Source organism: Salvelinus sp. IW2-2015, linkage group LG7 (assembly GCF_002910315.2).
Source record: "Salvelinus sp. IW2-2015 linkage group LG7, ASM291031v2, whole genome shotgun sequence".
NCBI classification, from domain to species: domain Eukaryota; kingdom Metazoa; phylum Chordata; class Actinopteri; order Salmoniformes; family Salmonidae; genus Salvelinus; species Salvelinus sp. IW2-2015.
The window spans coordinates 1,214,076-1,235,476 of record NC_036847.1 but is presented as its reverse complement, the minus strand read 5'-3'; the positions used below and the strand labels follow the sequence as shown (position 1 = coordinate 1,235,476).

The 21,401-nt window shown below is 41.0% G+C and overlaps 1 protein-coding gene across 2 annotated transcripts in view; it reads left to right on the top strand.

The window, feature by feature from the left end:
- Positions 1-21,401, top strand: part of LOC111966062 (OTU domain-containing protein 5-A) — a 58,053-nt gene that overhangs the window by 23,658 nt on the left and 12,994 nt on the right. The gene's annotated exons all lie outside the window — the stretch shown is intronic.

Below are 21,401 nucleotides of genomic sequence, written 5' to 3'. Positions count from 1 at the left end.
GATCTCCAATAGACCCAGGCCTCGTCTATAAAATCATTCAGTCCATCAACACAAAACTTGCAGCAAAAATGTGCTGATCACCTTGCTTTGAAATGCTCCAATGAAATGCTGAAATAATTTTGATGGTAGTACTTAATAATGGATTCCATGGAGAAGCTTGAATATGATGTACAAATTCTTCACATTAGTGTCGTTAGTCTACATTTTGTCTTCCAGACATTGAATGTATCAAGGTAACGTTTAGTCATTTCAGTTTATAACACTAGATGACGCTACTCTACCATGGCAATTCATAGTGAATTCTATTGTGGAATTACTTTAAACACAGTCAAAAGCACATGGAAATTCTTATACATTGAGAACTGTCTGTTTAATATTTAAATCATGAGTGAAGTGGATAATATTTATATAAAAAAAAAAGTTATGACAATATACATATACATTTCTTTTCTTGGAATTCATCCTTGCGTAAATTTCTTCTAACTTGTATAGAAACAATGATTTATCAATCTGTTAATTTTCCTGACCCAAACAACTTTGTTTTGGCTTACATTTTAAAGGTTTTGATGCATTTGTTTTAGGCATTGTTGTGAAAAAAATGTGTTCTGTCGATTGAGAGTTACCATGACCCGTCCATCTGCAGGTGTGAGAACAGGCTGTGAATGGCTCCTCATATCATGGTCTCATAGCTTGGTTTTGCCCCTTAGGCGCGGATGGAAACCACATTCCTATTGACCTAGATGTATGAATTCCCACAAGGAACATTTCCCTTCACAGTCCCAGTACTTCTGTTGTGAAATCAGTCCATTCTCAAACAATTGGGATAGTCCAACAAGAATGGAGTTAAAGAAGAGCAGGCCTGAAATGACCCTACCACTTCCCTTTTAGCCATGTGCTCATAAAATACGTGGCTACTTCCTTCTCACTCAATGGGAAAACATTTCACTAAATGTTTTGTTACCTGATGGAGGAAACCATTTTAATTGAACTGTTATTCAAGCATGGAGTCATGCTGAGACCACGGTCTCTTTTGCAGATGAGTCCTGCATACCCAAAAAGAGGTCTCTTCACAGTCCCCAAGTCCAGAACAGACTATGGGAGGCGCACAGTACTATATAGAGCCATGACTACATGGAACTCTATTCCATATCAAGTAACTGATGCAAGCAGTAAAATTATATGTAAAAAAAAAACAGATAAAAAAACGAATTATGGAACAGCGGGGACTGTGAAGCAGCACAGACACACACACAGACACACACACACACACACACACAACAGACCACACAACACACACACAGACACACACACACACACACACAGACACACACACACACACGAATTTAGCACTGTAGATATGTGGTAGTGGGGGAGTTGCCTGAGGGCTAATCTGTGAATGTATTGTAATGTTTTTAAAATTGTATAAAAAGCCTTAATTTTGCTGGACCCCAGGAAGAGTATCTTCTGCCTTGGCAGCAGCTAATGGGGATCCGTAATAAATACAAATTCCTCAATAAACAACAATTACACTATACATATTTATATACCATAAAACACAACAGGCTTCTATTTGAGACAAGCACCTATTTTCTTAATGCACACAGCTTTTGCTAATTAACATAGTTAATTGTTTAATTCCAGCATTCACTTCCACAATTTGAATCAATTTCTTCATTTCCTGCAATTTTCACATTGTGTCACATGTCTTTTGTCTCTGTTTAAAATAAATCCTTGATAGAATAATTATTCTCCTCTTGAATTGTGCATTTTGGGCTCTTATTTTGCCACTAGAGGACGATCAGCCGATCTCTGCTCAATGTTTTTTTAAATATTTAGGAATAATTTGTTCCTTGCCACCCATTCTGAAACTAACTGCAGCTTTTTGTTAAGTGTTTCTGTGATTTCACTCACTGTAGTAGCTGACGTGTATAGTGTTGAGTCATCCACATGGATAATAGCCACACTGGCTTTACTCAAGTAAAGATTGAAAAAAAGTAGGTGGCCTGGAAAGCTGCTGTTAATCATTAATTTGATCCAGATAAAAAAAATCTGAAATTTAACAGAGATTTGTCTATCACTTGTGATTACTATAATGGTTAGCAATTTAACAACCTGTAGCAGTTTATCTAATTCCAAGACAAGCTTATTTTCTACCTTTCATCTGAACCTTCGCGTCTTCCTAAAAAATCATGACCACCTTGTGCATTATCTGCCTTCTTTCAATCATGAATTTTCCATTTTTGCCCTTTCAGAAACATGGTTGACTGAAGAGACAACCATGCTTTGACATGTCTCCTTATAATGCTGTTCACCACTGTAGAATATCAAGAGTGAGTGGAGGAGTGTCCATTTTTGTTCATAAATGTTTTCAGTTCTTTGTAAGAGAGGACCTTGCACTTACACTGTATATACAAAAGTATGTGGACACCTTTTCAAATGAGTGGATTCTGCTATTTCAGCCACACCCATTGCTTACAGGTATACAAAATAGAGCACACAGCTGTGCAATCTCCATAGACAAACATTGGCAGTAGAATGGCCTTACTGAAGAGCTCAGTGACTTTTAACGTGGCACCGTCATGGGATACCACCTTTCCAACAAGTCGGTTCGTCAACTGTCTGGTCTGTTAGAGCTGCCCCGGTCAACTGTAAGTGCTGTTATTGTGAAGTGGAACTGCTAGGTGCACCACGGCTCAGCCGCGAGGTGGTAGGCCACACAAGCTCACAGAACGGGACCGCCGAGTGCTGAAGCGTGCAGAGTGGAAAAATTCTGTCCTTTGCAACACTCACTACCGAGTTCCAAACTGCCTCTGAAAGCAATGTCAGCACAAGAACTGTTCGTCGGGAGCTCCATGAAATGGGTTTCCATGGCCTTGTAGCCGCACACAAGCCTAAGATCACCATGCACGATGGCAAGCATCAGCTGGAGTGGTAAAGCTCGCCGCCATTGGACTCTGGTCCAGTGGAAATGCGTTTTCTGGAGTGATAAATCACGCTTCACCATCTCGCAGTCCGACGGACGAATTGGTTTGGCGGCTGCCAGGAGAACGCTACCTGCCCCAATGCATAGTGCCAACTGTAAATTTTGGTGGAGGAATGATGATGTCTATTTCATGGTTCGTTCTAGGCCCCTTAGTTCCAGTGAAGGGAAATCTTAACGCTACAGCGTACAATGACATTCTAGACGATTCTGCGCTTCCAACTTCATGGCAACAGTTTCATCATGACAATGCCCCCGTGCACAAAGCGAGGTCCATACGTAAATGGTTGGTCGAGATCGGTGTAGAAGAACTAGACTGGCCTGCACTGAGCCCTGACCTCAACCCCATCAAACACCTTTGGGATGAATTGGAACGCTGAATGCGATCCAGACTTAATCGCCCAACATCAATTCCCGACATCACTAATGTTCTTGTGGCTGAATGGAACATCTAGTTGGAAGCCTTCCCAGAAGAGTGGAGGAGGTTATAGCAGCAAAGGGGGGGATCTACTCCATATAATTGCCCATGATTTTGGAATGAGATGTTAGATGAGCAGGTGTCCACATACTTTTGGTCATGTAATGTACATCTGATTAAAATTTAATCTCTTTTCATAGAAATTCCCTCCTTCTAATTTTTTTGTGTGGTAAAAAAGTGGTAATTGGATGCATCTATCGGCCACCCGATTCTAACATTGGTAATTTAATTTATCCTTGCATCAACCTGGGATTTGATTAATAATTAAGATACGTTTTTTTCTTCTATTGGGTGATTACAACAAACGTATTAAAAAGTAAGCCCACAAGAGTGACCAGTTCATCTGCCACACTTATAAAATGTTTACAAATTCTTTGAATAAATCAAATCACATTTTATTTGTCACATACACGTGTTTAGCAGATGTTATTGCGGGTGTAGCAAAATGCTTGTGTTACTAGCTCCAACAGTGCCATAATATCTAACAAGTAATATCTAGCAATACACACAATCTAAAGTAAAGGAATGGAATTAAGAATATATAAATATTTGGATGAGCAATGTCAGAGTGGCATAGACTAAGATACAGTAGAATTTGACAGAATACATATGAGATGAGTAATGCAAAATATGTAAACATTATTAAAGTGGCCTGTGATTTCAAGTCTATGTATAGGGCAGCAGCCTCTAATGTGCTAGTGATGGCTATATAACAGTCTGATGGCCTTGAGATAGAATCTGTTTTTCAATCTCTCGGGCCCAGCTTTGATGCACCTGTACTAACCTCATCTTCTGGATAATAGCGGGGTGACAAGGCAGTGTCTCAAGTGGTTGTCCTTGATTTATCTTTTTGGCCTTCCTTTGACATCGGGTTCTGTAGGTGTCCTGGAGGGCAGGTAGTTTGCCCCCGGTGATGCGTTGGGCAGACCACACCACCCTCTGGAAAGCCCTGCAGTTGCGGGCGGTGCAGTTGCCGCACCAGGCGGTGATACAGACCGACAGGATGCTCTCAATTGTGCATCTGTTAAAGTTTTAGGTACAAAGCCAAATTTCCTCAGCCTCCTGAGGTTGAAGAGGCGCAGTTGCGCCTTCTTCACCACACTGTCTGTGTGGGTGGACCATTTCAGTTTGTCAGTGATGTATATGCAGAGGAACTTGAAGCTTGAACTTGAAGCTTTCCACCTTCTCCACTGCGGTCCCATCGATTTGGGTAGGGGGGTGCTCCCTCTGCTGTTTCCTGAAGTCCACGATCATCTCCTTTTGTTTTGTTGACGTTGGGTGAGAGGTTATTTTCCTGGCACCATACTCCCAGGGCCCTCCCCTCCTCCCTGTAGGCTGTTTCGTCGTTGTTGGTAATCAAGCTTGCTACTGTTGCGTCGTCTGCAAACGTGATGTTTGAGTTGGAGGTGTGCATGGCCACGCAGTCTTGGGTGAACAGGGAGTAGAGGAGGGGGCTGAGCATGCACCCTTGTGAGGCCCTAGTGTTGAGGATCAGCAAAGTGGAGATGTTGTTTCCTACCTTCATCACCTGGGAGCGGCCTGTTAGGATGTCCAGGACCCCATTGCACAGGGCAGGGTTGAGACCCAGGTACTATGGTGTTGAATGCTGAGCTACAGTTAATGAACAGCATTCTTACATATATATTCCTCTTGTCCAGGTGGGATAGGGCAGTGTGACGGCGATTGCATCGTTTGTGTACCTATTGGGGCGGTAAGCAAATTGAAGTGGGTCTCGGGCAGGAGTGGGAAACTCCAGTCCTCGGGGGCATGGTTGGTGTCACACTTTTTCTCCATCCCTAGCAAACACAGCTGATTAATCAAATTGCATTCTAAACTGAAGATTGTGATTCAGTGATTATTGGAGTCAGGTGTGTTAGCTGAGGCCGGGGCAAAACTGTGACACCAATCAGGCCCTCGAGGACTGGAATTGCCCACCCCTGGTCTAGGGTGACAGGTGGAGGTGATATGATCCTTGACTAGTTTCTCAAAGCACTTCATGATGACAGACATGAGTGCTACGGGGCGATACACATTTAGTTCAGTTACCTTTGCTTTCTTGGGTACACGAACAATGGTGGCCATCTTGAAGCATGTGGGGACAGCAGACTGGGATAGGGAGAGATTGAATATGTCCGTAAACACACCAGCCAGCTGGTCTGCGCATGCTCTGAGGATGCGGCTAGGGATGCCGTCTGGGCCGGCTGCCTTGCGAGGGTTAACACGTTTAAATGTCTTACTCATGTCGGCCACGGAGAAGGAGAGCCTACAGTCCTTGGTAGCGGGCCGAGTCGGTGGCACTGTATTATCCTCAAAGCGGGCAATGAAGGTGTTTAGTTTGTCTGGAAGCAAGACGTCGGTGTCCGTGACGTGGCTGGCTTTCCCTTTGTAGTCCGTGATTGTCTGTGGACCCTGCCACATACGGCTCGTGTCTTGAGCTGTTGAATTGCGACTCCACTTTGTCTCTATACTGACATTTTGCTTGTTTGATTGCCAAGCGGAGGGAATAACTACACTGTTTGTATTCGGCCATAATCCCATTCACCTTTCCATGGTTAAATGTGTTGGTTCACACTTTCAGTTTTGCGTGAGTGCCCCCATCTATCCACAGTTTCTGGTTAGGGTAGGTTTTAATAGTCATAGTAGGTACAGCATCTCCTATACACTTACTTAAACTCACTCACTGAATCAGCGTATATATTGATATTATTCTCTGAGACTACCTGGAACATGTCCCAATCTGCGTGATCAAAACAATCTTGAAGCGTGGATTCTAATTGGTCAGACATACGTTGAATAGTCCTTCGCACAGGTACATCCTGTTTGAGTTTCTGCCTGTAGGAATGTAGGAGCAAAATGGAGCCGTGATCAGATTTGCCGAAAGGAGGGCGGGGGAGGGCCTTGTATGCATCTCGGAAGTTAGAGTAGCGGTGATCCAGTGTTTTTCCAGCTCTAGTCCTACAGTCGATATGCTGATAGAATTTAGGTAGCCTTGTTCTCAAATTTTATTTGTTAAAATACCCAGCTACAATAAATGCAGCCTCAGGATATATGGTTTCCAGATTGCATAAATTCTAGTGAAGGACATTGATGGCGTGGGAGATTGTCATGACTTTCCCTCTTGGATGAGGATCAAATAGAGCCCCCCCCCACTTTAACAACCGGTTGTAAACTTTCTCTCTCCTGCACTGCAGTATGGAGAAGTCAAAATCCTTTGTGTGTAGAGAGAGAGACTTGCCAAAACTTCAAACATCAAAAGATTGGAACGTTAGTTTTGAAATTCAAACGTCTGGAATGGTTAGTGGGGATCCAAACAATAAATCCTGTCAAAAGTTTGTTTTGTGATATAATTAAGGATGTTATAACTAAATAACTAACTCTACAAATGTATATGTCCCAGTCATCAGATTGTATGTTGTAAAACGTATATGATTTAAATATGAAACTATTTATGAGAAGATTAAATGTAATTTTAGATAATTGTAAACTTATAAACTTTTGTCCATGCCCACGTGAGTACAGACATTGTGGCAACGTGATGTAACCGCCCTCCAAGGTGAGTGCATGAAAGGACTGCTAATGAAATTTACATTAGACCAGAAAGCGTGGAGCGGTGCCTACATGTTGAAATGGTTTATAACTACAAGACCAGTACACGTGCAGCGTGAGCTGAACATTACAAAATGGTTAGAAACTCTGAAACTTTCAGCAGAGAAGAAGATTAGACTAAGACATGCACTGCCTGCAGCTCTGTATATAACGTAGTCTAGGAAACTCGACTGAAGAAAAGAGAAACATTTTCCTATCACCACCATGTGATATACCTTTGAGGTCTCTATTCTAACAAACAGGAGGAAGAACAGACCCCTCTCAACACCGTGCGGTACGTCTGATGTATCCAGTCTAACAAACACTCAGAGACAAAGAAGCCTCCTACAACTAAGGACATTGTGACCGCTGGTGGACAACCAGAGACTTACACAACCAGAGACTTACTACTCACCATAGATGGACGAGTGGTTTCAGCACTCATACAAGCTTAAATATGTGTTGCATTTCTTTTCGAATGAGCGGTCGTTCATGTGCAAAGCATTCAGCCTCTGGAATCAGAATACTGCTAAATTTCCTAAGGACTAGAAGCGAGGCAGCCCTCTCTGTCAGCGCCATCTTAGTACTACAGCAAAGTGATGAAATTGGTTGGTATCATCAGAAAGATGAATGGTTTGGTTCATTAGGCTTGCTTCCTAACTTTATACTATAGTTTAATTGATCCATATCTCATTTACTATAATATGGTCTGGGCTAGTACATATGCCTCCTACCAACACAAATTACTCATCATACAAAATACATTTAAAGACTAGCAACCTGCTATAAATACCTTGCTCCATCTGCACATTTGTTTAAGAAACTCTATCTTGGGTTATATCTTGTCTATTTATGTTTACCAATTACGTACTTTCGTCTACAAATACTCATATCCCCCAGACAGTTTACCTAAACCCTTCAATGGATTMTTCCAGGTTAATTCTTAAATCCATCTATATAACACAAGACATTGCGATAACCTTCACCCTCCCCACTGCCTCACCTCACACAGTCAATTCTCTATCAGATGCAGATACAGAGGTACCATACTCTGTCTTCACATTGCTAAAACATCCTCATCCCTCAATAACTTCAACACTGGGGGTCAGCCTGATGAACCAAACTACTAAATAATCCCCTCCATATAGCCTAACTCTCACATTCTCATATTCACAAACATTTAAACAAAATAAATGTTAGTTTTTTTGTGATTGCTGATCAATTCATTTATATATTTAGAATTAGTAGGTTTTGTTATGTTTTAACAAACTTTTTTAAATTTATGTATTCTATATGGTTTTTTCGTGGTGTGGTTTTCATATTTGCAACAAACAAAAAAACAAGTGATGGACAATTGGGATCTCCCCAAGGGTTAAAGTTCTCCGTCACTCCAAAGGATTTCCGTCAGGAAAGTAGGCGTATGTCGCAAGTCACGACTTCACAGGAAAGCCGTTTGAACGTTAAAAAAAAAATTATCAAAAAACTTTGAACGTAAACTTTCATGTGCCTTAATAACAAACCGATATGCCATCTGTACGAATACAATTGTTAAATTATGAGCCCTGTTGGTTAAGCCACAGAAAAGCCAGCAACCTTCCCACTAGCCATGATTGGCTGAGATAATGAGTGGGCTGGACATGCTGATAGAGGAGTTTGGATTGATCTGCCAAATGGAAGGCTTTTGTCTATTTGAGCTGGTCAGTCTGTGTTGGTAATCCTGTCAAACACGGCTTTTTAAAACATTTATTGTGTATTGGAGCTGCATAAGTGTTGCTCTCTACTTTCTGGAGGATCAAGTTTTGAAATCAGTGGAATTAGAGTATGATAGCTAAAGAGATGGAGAAAACACCTGTCTCCGGATTACATCTTCAAACTAAGGGCAACCATGGCATGGCATTTGTGACAGGGAGACATGTCCATCATGCTTGATCATGTATACAGGTAAGATAGTCTAGGGTTAGCTAGCTACATTTTCAGATAATAAACGTTTCTTTTTTTTTGACAGAAAGTGCTTTCATTTCAAGCTAAAATGTTCTGTTAGCTAGCTAGCTAACATTAGCTGGCTGGCTCCCATGCTGATATTATTTGTATCCCAGAGCTGTTTGCTTTTCTAGTTAGCGCCTAATGTTAGCTAGCTAACATTGAACCTGGTTGGTTAGCTCCCTGCATATTCATGCAGGGTAGTAACGGCATGATTTAGCACCGTGTTCATTGTTGTTTAACTAGCTAGTATTAGCTGGCTGGCTTGTTAGCTAACGTTACGTGACGTGTGGGATCGCACACTTTGTTTACCTAGCTAGGTTCATTATTTACCTACCTAGCTACATGTCTTAAGTTAAAGTGTACAACACCTGTTGAATATGGCCAGTGTTAGTAAACGTCGGCAAAAAAGAGTAATGCAATTGTTACCAGCAGAGCTGGTTAGACTGTTTTCATGTTATCCAGATGTAAGTAAATCATTGGCCAGAGCCTCAAGTGTGTGCTCTGAACGCTCCAGGAGCGAAACGAGATTGGTGGGCCTAAAGCTGAAGAGGGTGTGAACGATGCTGAATGGGTGTAGACTAGAGGTCGACCGATTATGATTTTTCAACGCCGATACTGATTAACTTCTCTAGGGTAGGGGACAGCATTCGGAATTTTGGATGAAAATTAAACTGCCTGCTACTCGGGCTCAGAAGATATGATATACATATAACTGGTAGATTTGGATAGAAAACACTCTAAAGTTTCCAAAACTGTTAAAATAGTGTCTGTGAGTATAACAGAACTGATTTGGCAGGTGAAAACCTGAAAAAAGATCCATTCAGGAAGTAGATTTTTGGGGGGTTTTGTATTCAATGCCATTACAGTATCCATTGACTTAGGACTCCAATTGCAGTTCCTATGCCTTCCACTAGACGTCAACAGTCTTTAGAAATAGTTTCAGGCTTGTATTCTGAAAAATGAGGAAGTAAGAGCAGTCTGAATGAGTGGACCCTAAAGTGTCACAGAGCTTTTTCATGCGCGAGACCGAGAGAGTGCCTTTCCTGTTTACCTTTTATATTGACAACGTTATTGTCCGGTTGAAATATCATCGATTATTTAGGCTAAAAACAACCTGAGGATTGAATATAAACATGGTTTGTCATGGTTCTATGAACTTTACGGATACAATTTGGATTTTTGTCTGCCTGTTTTGACTGCGTTTGAGCCTGTGGATTACTGAAGAAAATGCACGAACAAAACGGAGGTTTTTGGATATAAAGAGACTTTATCGAACAAAAGGAACATTTATTGAGTAAATTAATGTCTGCTGAGTGCAACCATATGAAGATCATCAAAGGTAAGGGATTCATTTTATCTCTATTTCTGACTTGTGTAACTCTTCTACTTGGCTGGTTACTGTTTGTAATGATTTGTCTGGTGGGCTATGTTCTCAAATAATCGTAAGGTATGCTTTCGCCGTAAAGCATTTTTTAAATCTGACACCGTGGTTGGATTCACAAGAAGTTAATCTTTAAACCTATGTAAAATATGTTTTGTTTTCTGAATTTTTATAATGAGTATTTCTGTATTTGAATTTGGCGCCCTGCAGTTTCACTGGCTGTTGAAGAGGTGGGACGCTACYGTCTCACGTACCCTAGAGAAGTTAATCGGCCAAATATTTTTTTATTTTAATTTTTAAAAATGTATTATTATTATTATTTATTTTTTAAATTGTAATAATGACAATTACAACAATACTGAATGAACACTTTTATTTTAACTTAATATAATACATCAGTAAAATCAATTTAGCCTCAAATAAATAATGAAACATGTTCAATTTGATTTAAATAATGCAAAAACAAAGTGTTGGAGAAGAAAGTAAAAGTGCAATATGTGCCATCTAAAAAAGCTAATGTTTAAGTTCCTTGCTCAGAACATGAGAACATATGAAACATATGAGTCTTCAATATTCCCAGGTAAGAAGTTTTAGGTTGTAGGACTATTTCTCTCTTTACCATTTGTATTTCATATACCTTTGACTATTGGATGTTCTTATAGGTACTTTAGTATTGCCAGTGTAACAGTATAGCTTCCATCCCTCTCCTCGCCCCTACCTGGGCTCGAACCAGGAACACATCGACAACAGCCACCTTCGAAGCGTTGTTACCCATCACGAGAAAGGGGAAGAACTACTTCAAGGTCTCAAAGCGAGTGACATCACCCATTGAAACGCTATTAGCGCGCACCCCGCTAACTAGCTAGCCATTTCACATCGGTTACACCAGCCTAATCTCGGGAGTTGATAGGCTTGAAGGGATCTTTAATGTAGAATGTACTATATTGACTCTGTTTTACAAATCTTTTATTGAGAGTGTTTTAACTTTTTGTATTATTTGTTGGTTTGGCAATGCCACTGTCAGCCAGAGAAATATGCTGAGAAGGATTATTACCACAGCAAGCAAGGTACTTGGAGTCAAAGAGACAGGCCTGGATGAGATCTTTAAGGTCAGGGCCCTCCGTAAGGCTCACAAAATCAGTTTAGACCCAAGCCACGCCCTGTACTTGGACTTTGAACTAGGGCACCCCTCAGCAGGAAAAACAGAACGAGACAATAATTTGTGCCAGGTGTGATATCCCTCCTAAATAGCTCGGGCGAATGATCCCATCGACTCCGTAAGGCCAGCAGGCTAGTCTTTTTTTAAAATGTTTTATTTCTTCTTMTTMTTATTTTTATTGGTACGTAACTGTTATGAAAGTTGTATTGTCAATTTTGTTTTGTATTTAAATGCCACTTTAAATGTGTACATGACACACAATAAAGTCAGTAAGTAAGTGTCAGGATTCAGGAAAGGGTCAGAAAGGACAGAAGACCGAAAGTCTAGACAGGCGTGGTGGCTTGCATACAATTGGGTCAGCTTTAATGCCCACCATGAAGCCTTTAGACAGCACAACTAGTGGTCTTATTCCTATTCCGCAACAACTATTGGTTCCTCTGACTGTTAGGAACTGGAGAGGGCAGGCCATAATCGACACAGGAGCAACTTACATACTGATTCACGAGGCCCTGTGGCAGAACATGGAATTACCTCATGAGGAGCTACGAACATGGGAGGGACCATTGTACTTGGCCAATGGATAACCTACCACCCCTTGGGCTGGATTTGTATAACAATAAAACTGTATGATGAGACTAACCTTCCTGTGGCTATTCTTGCACATTCAAGCCTTGCATTTGCTGTAGTCCTTGGCCTAGACTTCCTGTTCTTCAGTGGACTGACCATCTCGATGTCCGAACCATCCTATCGGCTGCACTCTGACTATTCCCAGTCTCATCCATTTCAACCTGGTAATGCACTGATTTCAGGCTGGAGCCTGCTACATTATGCAGAATCTGGACTAGGTCAAGTTTGGAGACAAAGACAGAGAAAATACAAAGAGACAAAGACAAAAAAACACATTCCACCAGTGAAGTCAGAGAACCCAACTATCACCCTGATTACCGCCGTACCCCCCCTTCTATCCGAGAGCAAAGCAAACCTGATGCTGATTTCTACATCAAACAAGCAGTGGAACAGGCATGTCTGTCGGATGATGAGAGGTGGCAGCTCTCCCAGATGTTGGAGATGAACAGTGAGGTCTGTACTCTTACACTCGGCCGTACAGTTATTCTCTTTTCTCTCCACTGGCTATCTGGTAAACAGGCGACACTCTAGGCAGTCTCTTCTGCTGATGTGTATGGGTCTGGTAGTGGTACTCTCTATTCTACTCTTTTCCTTTCTGCATGGTTAATACCTGCCTGGCGTCCGAACAAATTCTTTATCTTTACCCCTCTCTAATAAATACTGCTTGTAAACAAATTGACAACAGAATTTCAGCATGCTTATAGGGAAGGACACTCAACAAGCACAGCACTTACAAAAATGACTGATGATTGGCTGAGAGAAATTGATGATAAAATGATTGGGGGGGGCTGTCTTGTTAGACTTCAGTGCAGCTTTTGACATTATTGGTCATAGTCTACTGCTGGAAAAATTTATGTGTTATGGCTTTACACCCCCTGCTATAATGTGGATAAAGAGTTACTTGTCTAACAGGACACAGGACACATGGAAGCCTATCAAATTTAATCAAGTTAGAATCAGGAATTCCCCAGGGTAGCTTTTTATGCCACTTGCTTTTTTCAATGTTTACTAACAACATGCCACTGACTTTAAGTAAAGCCAGAGTGTCTATGTTTGCGGATGACTCAACACTATACTCATTCATATATCTTTATGTACATATTCTTTATCCCTTTACACTTGTGTGTATAAGGTAGTAGTTGTGGAATTGTTAGGTTAGATTACTCGTTGGTTTTTACTGCATTGTCGGAACTAGAAGCACAAGCATTTCGCTACACTCGCATTAACATCTGCTAACCATGTGTATGTGACAAATAAAATTTGATTTGTCACGTCAGCTACTACAGTGACTGAAATGACTGCAACACTCAACAAAGAGCTGCAGTTACTTTCTGAGTGGGTGGCAAGGAATAAGTTAGCCCTAAATATTTCTAAAACTAAAAGCATTGCATTTGGAACAAAACACTCACTAAACCCTAAACCTCAACTAAATCTTGTAATAATGTAGAAATTGAGCATGTTGAGATGACTAAACTGCTTGGAGTAACACTAGATTTTAAACTGTCATGGTCAAAACATATTGATGCAGTAGTAGCTAAGATGGGGAGAAGTCTCTATAATAAAGTGCTGCTTTGCCTTCTGAACAACACTATCAACAAGTTTTGTCGCACCTTGACTACTGTTCAGTCGTGTGGTCAGGTGCCACAAAACAGGACTTAGGAAAATTGCAATTGGCTCATAACAGGGCAGCACGGCTGGCCCTTGGATGTACACAGAGAGCTAATATTAATAATATGCATGTCAGTCTCTCCTGGCTGAAAGTGGACTTCATCACTACTTCTATTTATGAGAGGTATTGACATGTTGAATGCACCGAGCTGTCGGTCTAACCTACTGACACACAGCTCGGACACCCATTCATACCCCACAAGACATGCCACGAGGTCTCTTCACAGTCCTCAAGTCCAGAACAGACTATGGGAGGCACACAGTACTACATAGAGCCATGACTACACAGAACTTTGTTCCACATCAAGTAACTGACACAAGCAGTAAAATTTGATTTAAAAACACCTTATGGAACAGCGGGGACTGTGAAGCAACACAAATATTGACACAGACACATGCATACTCACACACATACACACATACGATAACATACGCTCTATACATACACATGGATTTAGTAGTGTAGATATGTGATAGTGGTGGAGTAGGGGCCTGAAGGCACACAGTGTGTTGTGAAATCTGTGAATGTATTGTAATGTTTTAAAATGGTATAAACTGCCTTAATTTTGCTGGACCCCAGGAAGAGTAGCTGCTGTTTTTGCAGCAGCTAATGGGGATCCATAATAAATACAAATACATAACTTTTTTATTACTTAACTGGTTTATGGTGAATATGCTATTAAAAACATTCTGATACAGAATATTTATTGTGCTTCGGTTCTTACATACCTATAACACAATAAACTGCTTTTTTTCTTTCTTTAGCACCAAATTTGATGAAATACAAAATTAGCGATTAACGGCAATTAACTACAGAATTTTATGTGATTCATCGCAATTCATTATTTTTATCATTTGACAGCCTTAGTTATTTTGCTTCAAGATAGTGATCAGGGATGTGCAATTATAGTTTTCCTTCACAGAAAATACATTAGTGCAACACATTCGGTAGAAAATGGCTTCATTTTCATCACATGACAACAGAAGTGCAACGCTATTTATCTAGCAGCCACACAAGTAAATGAGCTTACAATGAAAAAGCAAGGTATTTTTTATAAAAATTATGCATGGCCATCATATTTCTAATGTTTATCATGGAAATGTTTTGCTTAAAGTTAATCTAGCATTTTACCGGTAAAAGTAGTCTGGCTACACCTAGAAAAGTACCAGAGAAAAGTAGCTACACATCAGTCAGAGCTCTGTTTCCTAATAGAATGCCCATTTGTGAATTCTCATCGGAGTGGAGAAGTGCAACTGATGCACAAAAGTAGTCTGATGCCGAGCAGAAATTACAATAAGATGCATTTTAGATCTGTGTTTTACAAAACATTCTCGGCCTGTCTGCTCCACCCTCATCTTTTCCGAGCCAAGCAGGCCGTTGCCCTAGTGACTCCAGACTCCACACAGACATAGCGTGTACACATGCTGCTCCAGAGCCAGTACTGTTCTTCCTTCAGACAAGCATGCGTCAAAACTTTGTTCATTTGTATAATGTATCTCGTTCACATTGGCTTGCAAATGTCCAAACTCACCAAAAATTATATTCAGTAGCTCCTACCTATATATGTATAACTTCATGAGCTGGATCGGCAGTTTTAGCAATTCGTTTATTTGCGTTTGCGTTCGTTAGCATATTTAGCTAGCAGCCTCCATGAAATTTCGCTATTACTTGTGCTAATTTTGTTAGCATTCTGGTAATAGACACCCAATGGGCTTTGTTGCATTTTTGGGCGCCCCTTGTGTACTAAGCCGGTAATTTTTTAAATTATTTTACCTTTTAGTTAACTAGGCAAGTCAGTTAAGAACAAATTCTTATTTTCAATGACAGCCTAGGAACAGTGGGTTAACTGCCTTGTTCAGGGGCAGAACGACAGATTTTTACCTTGTCAGCTCGGGGATTCGATCTTGCAACCTTGATTTTGCAACCTTGTAATTCTGTAAATACCGGGATAAGAAAAGGACGGTATGACGAAATGAAAATCTGGATACCTCCGATCCCTATTACCCGGACACATTCACATATACACACACGTTTACACTCATCATTAGTATTGCACAGTATACCAATACTTCAAATCTTTTTCGATACTAGAACATGAAAAACATTTCAGTACTAGAATTTGTGTTACTTTCGGTCGTCTGTCAAATGTGTGTCTCAGGTCTGTCTATCAGTGGAAACGATGTGTCCCACAGAGCGCACCGTGCCTGCACCTCATATTCATTGCTAGCCTGCACTGGGAGTCTGGGCTGCATCTTGTTTAGCTCCCCACTCATGCTGCACAGAAGTTAACACACTTCCATAATGTGACGCGTCACGTAGAAATGTTGAAGCTGTTAATTACTGTTCGCAAAACAATGTCCATACAGGCTAGAACACTTTACAATGGAAGAAGATACAGGTAGCTTCCAGTTTTGTAGATTAACTTTCCTTGCTATTTTACAGCTGAAACTAACATAAGTTCACTACCCTAGTACTTTGTGATAATATCCAAACAATAATGAAAAATATGCAGATTTCAAAGCTGATTTCCACCACAAACATTATTCATTCACTTAATCTGTCTCACTCACATTTCTCTCCCCCAGCCAACATTTTTGAGGATATGAAGGCCCATGTAAAATCTTTTCAGCCTCCTGAGGGGGAAGTGGAACTGCCATGCCCTCTTCACGACTGTATGAGTGTGTGTGGACCATGTTAAGATCTTAGTGATGTGGATGACAAGGAACTTGAAGCTCTTGACCTGCTCTACAACAGCATTGTCGATTTGGATGGGGGCATGCTCTCCCCTGTTTATCATATTGTCCACGATAAGCTCCTTGGTCTTACTGAAGTTGAGGGATAGGTTGTTGTCCTGGCACCACTTTGTTATTCTCTGACCTCCCTGTAGGCTGTCATCGCCATTGGTATGTTTTCGGGGGGGGCCCCCGTGTAGAGGATCATCATGCGGAGGTGTTGTTGCCTACCCTCACCACCTGGGGGCGGCCCATCAGGAGCTCTTGGGAACAAGGACAATGGGGATCAAAAGGCATTTAGCTCATGTGAGTTGTGCATCGCTGGGCAACTCCCGGCTGGGTTTCCCTTTGTAATCTGTTATCGTCTGCCTCATGCGACGAGCGTTGGACCCGGTGTAGTAGGATTCAACCTTCCTCCTATATTGGCCTTTAGCATGTTTGATGTCTCCTCAGAGGTTGTAGCAGGCTTTCTTGTCCATGTCCCTTTCCTTATAAGCGGTAGCTCTAGCTTTTAGCCCAGCATGGATTTCAAATCAAATCATTTTTCACATGCGCCGAATACAACCGGTGTAGACCTCAATGGAGTTAAGAAAAATAGAGGTAAGAAAAATATTGACTAAATAAACTAAAAGTAAAAAATAAAAGTGCAACGATAAAATAACAATAAGGCTATATACATTCGGTACCAAGTCAATGTGCGGGGGTACAGGTTAGTCGAGGTAATTTAGGTAATATATACAAGTAGGTAGGGGATAATTCATAGATAATAAACAGCGAGTAGCAGCAGTGTAAAAAAGGCGGGGTGAATGCAAATAGTCAGGGTAGCCATTTGATTAGCTGTTCAACAGTCTTATGGCTTGCGGGTAGAAGCTGTTAATATGCCTTTTGGACCTAGACTTGGCGCTCCGGAACTGCTTGCCGTGCGGTAGCAGAGAGAACAGTCTATGACTAGGGTGGCTGGGGTCTTTGGCAATTTTTAGGGCCTTCATCTGACACCGCCTGGTATAGAGGTCCTGTATGGCACGAAGCTTGGCCCCATGTACTACCCTCTGTAGCACCTTGCGGTTGGAGGCCGAGCAGTTACCGTACCAGGAGGTGATGCAACCAGTCAGGATGCTCTCGATGGTGCAGCTGTAGAACTTTTTGAGGATCTGAGAAACCATGCTCAATCTTTTCAGTCTCCTGAGGGGGAATAGGCATTGTCGTGCCCTCTTCACAACTGTCTTGGTGTGTTTAGACCATGATAGTTTGTTGATGTGGACACCAAGGAACTTGATGCTCTCAACCTGCTCCACTACAGCCTTGTCGATGAGAATGGGGGCGTATTCGGCCCTCCGTTTTCTGTAGTTTACCATCATCTCCTTTGTCTTGATCATGTTAAGGGAGATGTTTTTGTCATGGCACCACACTTGCAGGTCTCTGACCTCCTCCCTATAGGCTTTCTCATCGTTGACGGTGATCAGGCCTACCACCGTTGTGTCGTCTGCAAATTGAATGATGTTGTTGGAGTCGTGCTTGCCCACACAGTCATGGGTGAACAGAGAGTACAGGAGGGGACTAAGCACGCACCGCTGGGGGTCCCCTTGTTTAAGTTCAGTATGGCACATGTGTTGTTGCCTTCCCTTACCACCTGGGGTCGGCCCTTCAGGAAGTCCAGGATCCAGTTGCAGATGGAGGTGTTTAGTCCCAGGGTCCTTAGCTTAGTGATGAGCTTTGAGGGCACTGTGGTGTTGAATGCTGAGCTCTAGTCAATGAACAGCATTCTCACGTAGGTGATCCTTTTGTCCAGATAAGAAAGGGCCGTGTTGAGTGCAATAGAGAGTGCGTCATCTGATGGGGCGGTATGCAAATTGGAGTGGGTCTAGGGATTCTGGGATGATTGTGTTGATGTGAGCCTTTCAAAGCACTTCATGGCTACAGTTGTGTGTGCTACGGATCAGTAGTCATTTAGGCAGGTTACCTTGTTGTTCTTGGGCACAGGGACTATGGGGGTCTGCTCCAAACATATGTATTACAGACTCGGCCAGGGAGAGGTTGAAAATGTCAGTGAAGAGACTTGCCAGTTGTTCACCGCATGCTCGGAGTACACGTCCTGGTAATCCGTCTGGCCCTGCGGCCTTGTGAATGTTGACCTGTTTAACTTCTTATGGCTGCAGGGACAGTATTGAGTAGCTTGGATGAGAGGTGCCCAGAGTAAACGGCATGCTCCTCAGTCATAGTTGCTAATATATGCATATTATAATTAGTATTGGATAGAAAACACTCTGAAGTTTCTAAAACTGTTTGAATTATGTCTGTGAGTATAACAGAACTCAWATGGCAGGCAAAAACCTGAGAAAAAATCCAAACAGGAAGTGGAAATTCTGAGGCTGGTGGATTTTCAACCAAGATCCCATTGAAATTACAGCGAGATATGAATGAGTATTCACTTCCTACGGCTTCCACTAGATGTCAACAGTCTGTAGAACTTTGTCTGATGACTCTACTGTGAAGGGGGGCCGAATGAGAGGAGAATTAGTCACCACTGCCATGAGGTGACCATTCTTTGACCATGCGCGTTCACATAAGAGGAAGCGCCGTTCCATCGCTCATCTGAAGTCAATGTAATTCTCCGGTTGGAACGTTATTCAAGATTTATGTTAACAACATACTAAAGATTGATTCAATACATCATTTGACATGTTTCTACTGACTGTTACGGAACTTTTGGACATTTCGTCAGGTTTTAGTGAACGCGCTTCGTGACTTTGGAATTGTTTACCAAACGCGCTAACCAACGTAGCTAATTGGACATAAATAACGGACATTATCGAACAAATCAAGCATTTATTGTGGACCTGGGATTCCTGGGAGTGCATTCTGATGAAGATCATCAAAGGTAAGGGAATATTTATCATGTAATTTCTGCTTTCTGTTGACTCCAACGTGGCGGCTAATTTGACTATAGTTCTGAGCGCCGTCTCAGATTATTGCATGGTTTGCTTTTTCCGTAAAGTTTTTTTGAAATCTGACACAGCGGTTGCATTAACCTCTACCGCTTCTCTCTCCCGGATCCGGGATCCTCCTCATCAAAAAAGCTGACTAGCATAGCCTAGCCTAACGCGACAGGGATATCATATAATATAATTTTCATGAAATCACAAGTCCAATACAGCAAATGAAAGATAAACATCTTGTGAATCCAGCCATCATTTCCGATTTTTAAAATGTTTTACAGCTAAAACACAATATGTATTTCTATTAGCTAACCACAATAGCCAAAGACTCAACCGCATATTTTCACCATGTTTCTACCGCATTGGTAGCTATCACAAAACCGACCAAATAGAGATATAATTAGTCACTAACCAAGAAACAACTTCATCAGATGACAGTCTTATAACATGTTATACAATAAATTTATGTTTTGTTCGAAAATGTGCATATTTGAGGTATAAATCATAGTTTTACATTGCAGCTACCATCAAAAATATCACCAAAGCAGCCAGAATAATTACAGAGAGCAACGTGAAATACCTAAATACTCATCATAAAACATTTATGAAAAATACATGGTGTACAGCAAATGAAAGATAAACATCTTGTGAATCCAGCCAATATTTCCGATTTAAAAAAAAAAGTGTTTTACAACGAAAACACAATATAGCATTATATTAGCTTACCACAATAGCCAAACACACAACCGCATTCATTCACCGCAAAGATAGCATTCGCAAAAACCAGCAAAAGATATAAAATTAATCACTAACCTTGACCAACTTCATCAGATGACAGTCCTATAACATCAGGTTATACAATACACTTATGTTTTGTTCGAAAATGTGCATATTTTGAGCTGCAAACCGTGGTTATACATTGTGAATATGTAGCATCGATTCACCAAATTGTCCGGAGATATTTTGGACACTCACCTAATCTGACCAAAGAACTTTACTAAAAAATACATGTTGGACAGCAAATGAAAGATACACTAGTTCTTAATGCAACTAGTGTTAGATTAGTGTTAGATTTAATGCAAATACATAAATATTAAGCAATTGAATAGGCAGGCCCTGGAACAGAGCATCGTTTTCAGATTTTTCACTTCCTGTCTGGAAGTTTGCTGCCAAATGAGTTCTGTTTTACTCACAGATATAATTCAAACAGTTTTAGACACTTGAGAGTTTTCTATCCAATAGTAATAATAATATGCATATTGTACGATCTAGAATAGAGTACGAGGCCGTTTAAATTGGGCACGATTTTTTCCCAAAGTGAAAACAGCGCCCCCTATTCACAAGATGTTTTAAGGAGAGGTATATCTATAATTCCATGTGTATAACTTGTATTATCATCTACAATTATGATGAGTATTTCTGTTGAATAGATGTGGCTATGCAAAATCACTGGATGTTTTTGGAACTAGTGAACGTAACACGCCAATGTAAACTCAGATTTTTTTATATAAATATGAACTTTATCAAACAAAACATACATGTATTGTGTAACATGAAGTCCCATGAGTGTCATCTGATGAAGATCATCAAAGGTTAGTGATTAATTTTTATCTCTTATTGTGCTTTTTGTGACTCCTATCTTTGGCTGGAAAAATGGCTGTGCTTATTGTGGTTTGGTGTGAGCTAACATAATCGTTTGTGGTGCTTTCGCTGAAAAGCATATTTGAAATCGCACACTTTGGTGGGATTAACAACAAGATTACCTTTCAAATTGTATAAAACACATGTATGTCTGAGGAATTTTAATTATGAGATTTCTGTTGTTTTGAATTTGGCGCCCTGCACTTTCACTGGCTGTTGTCATATCATCC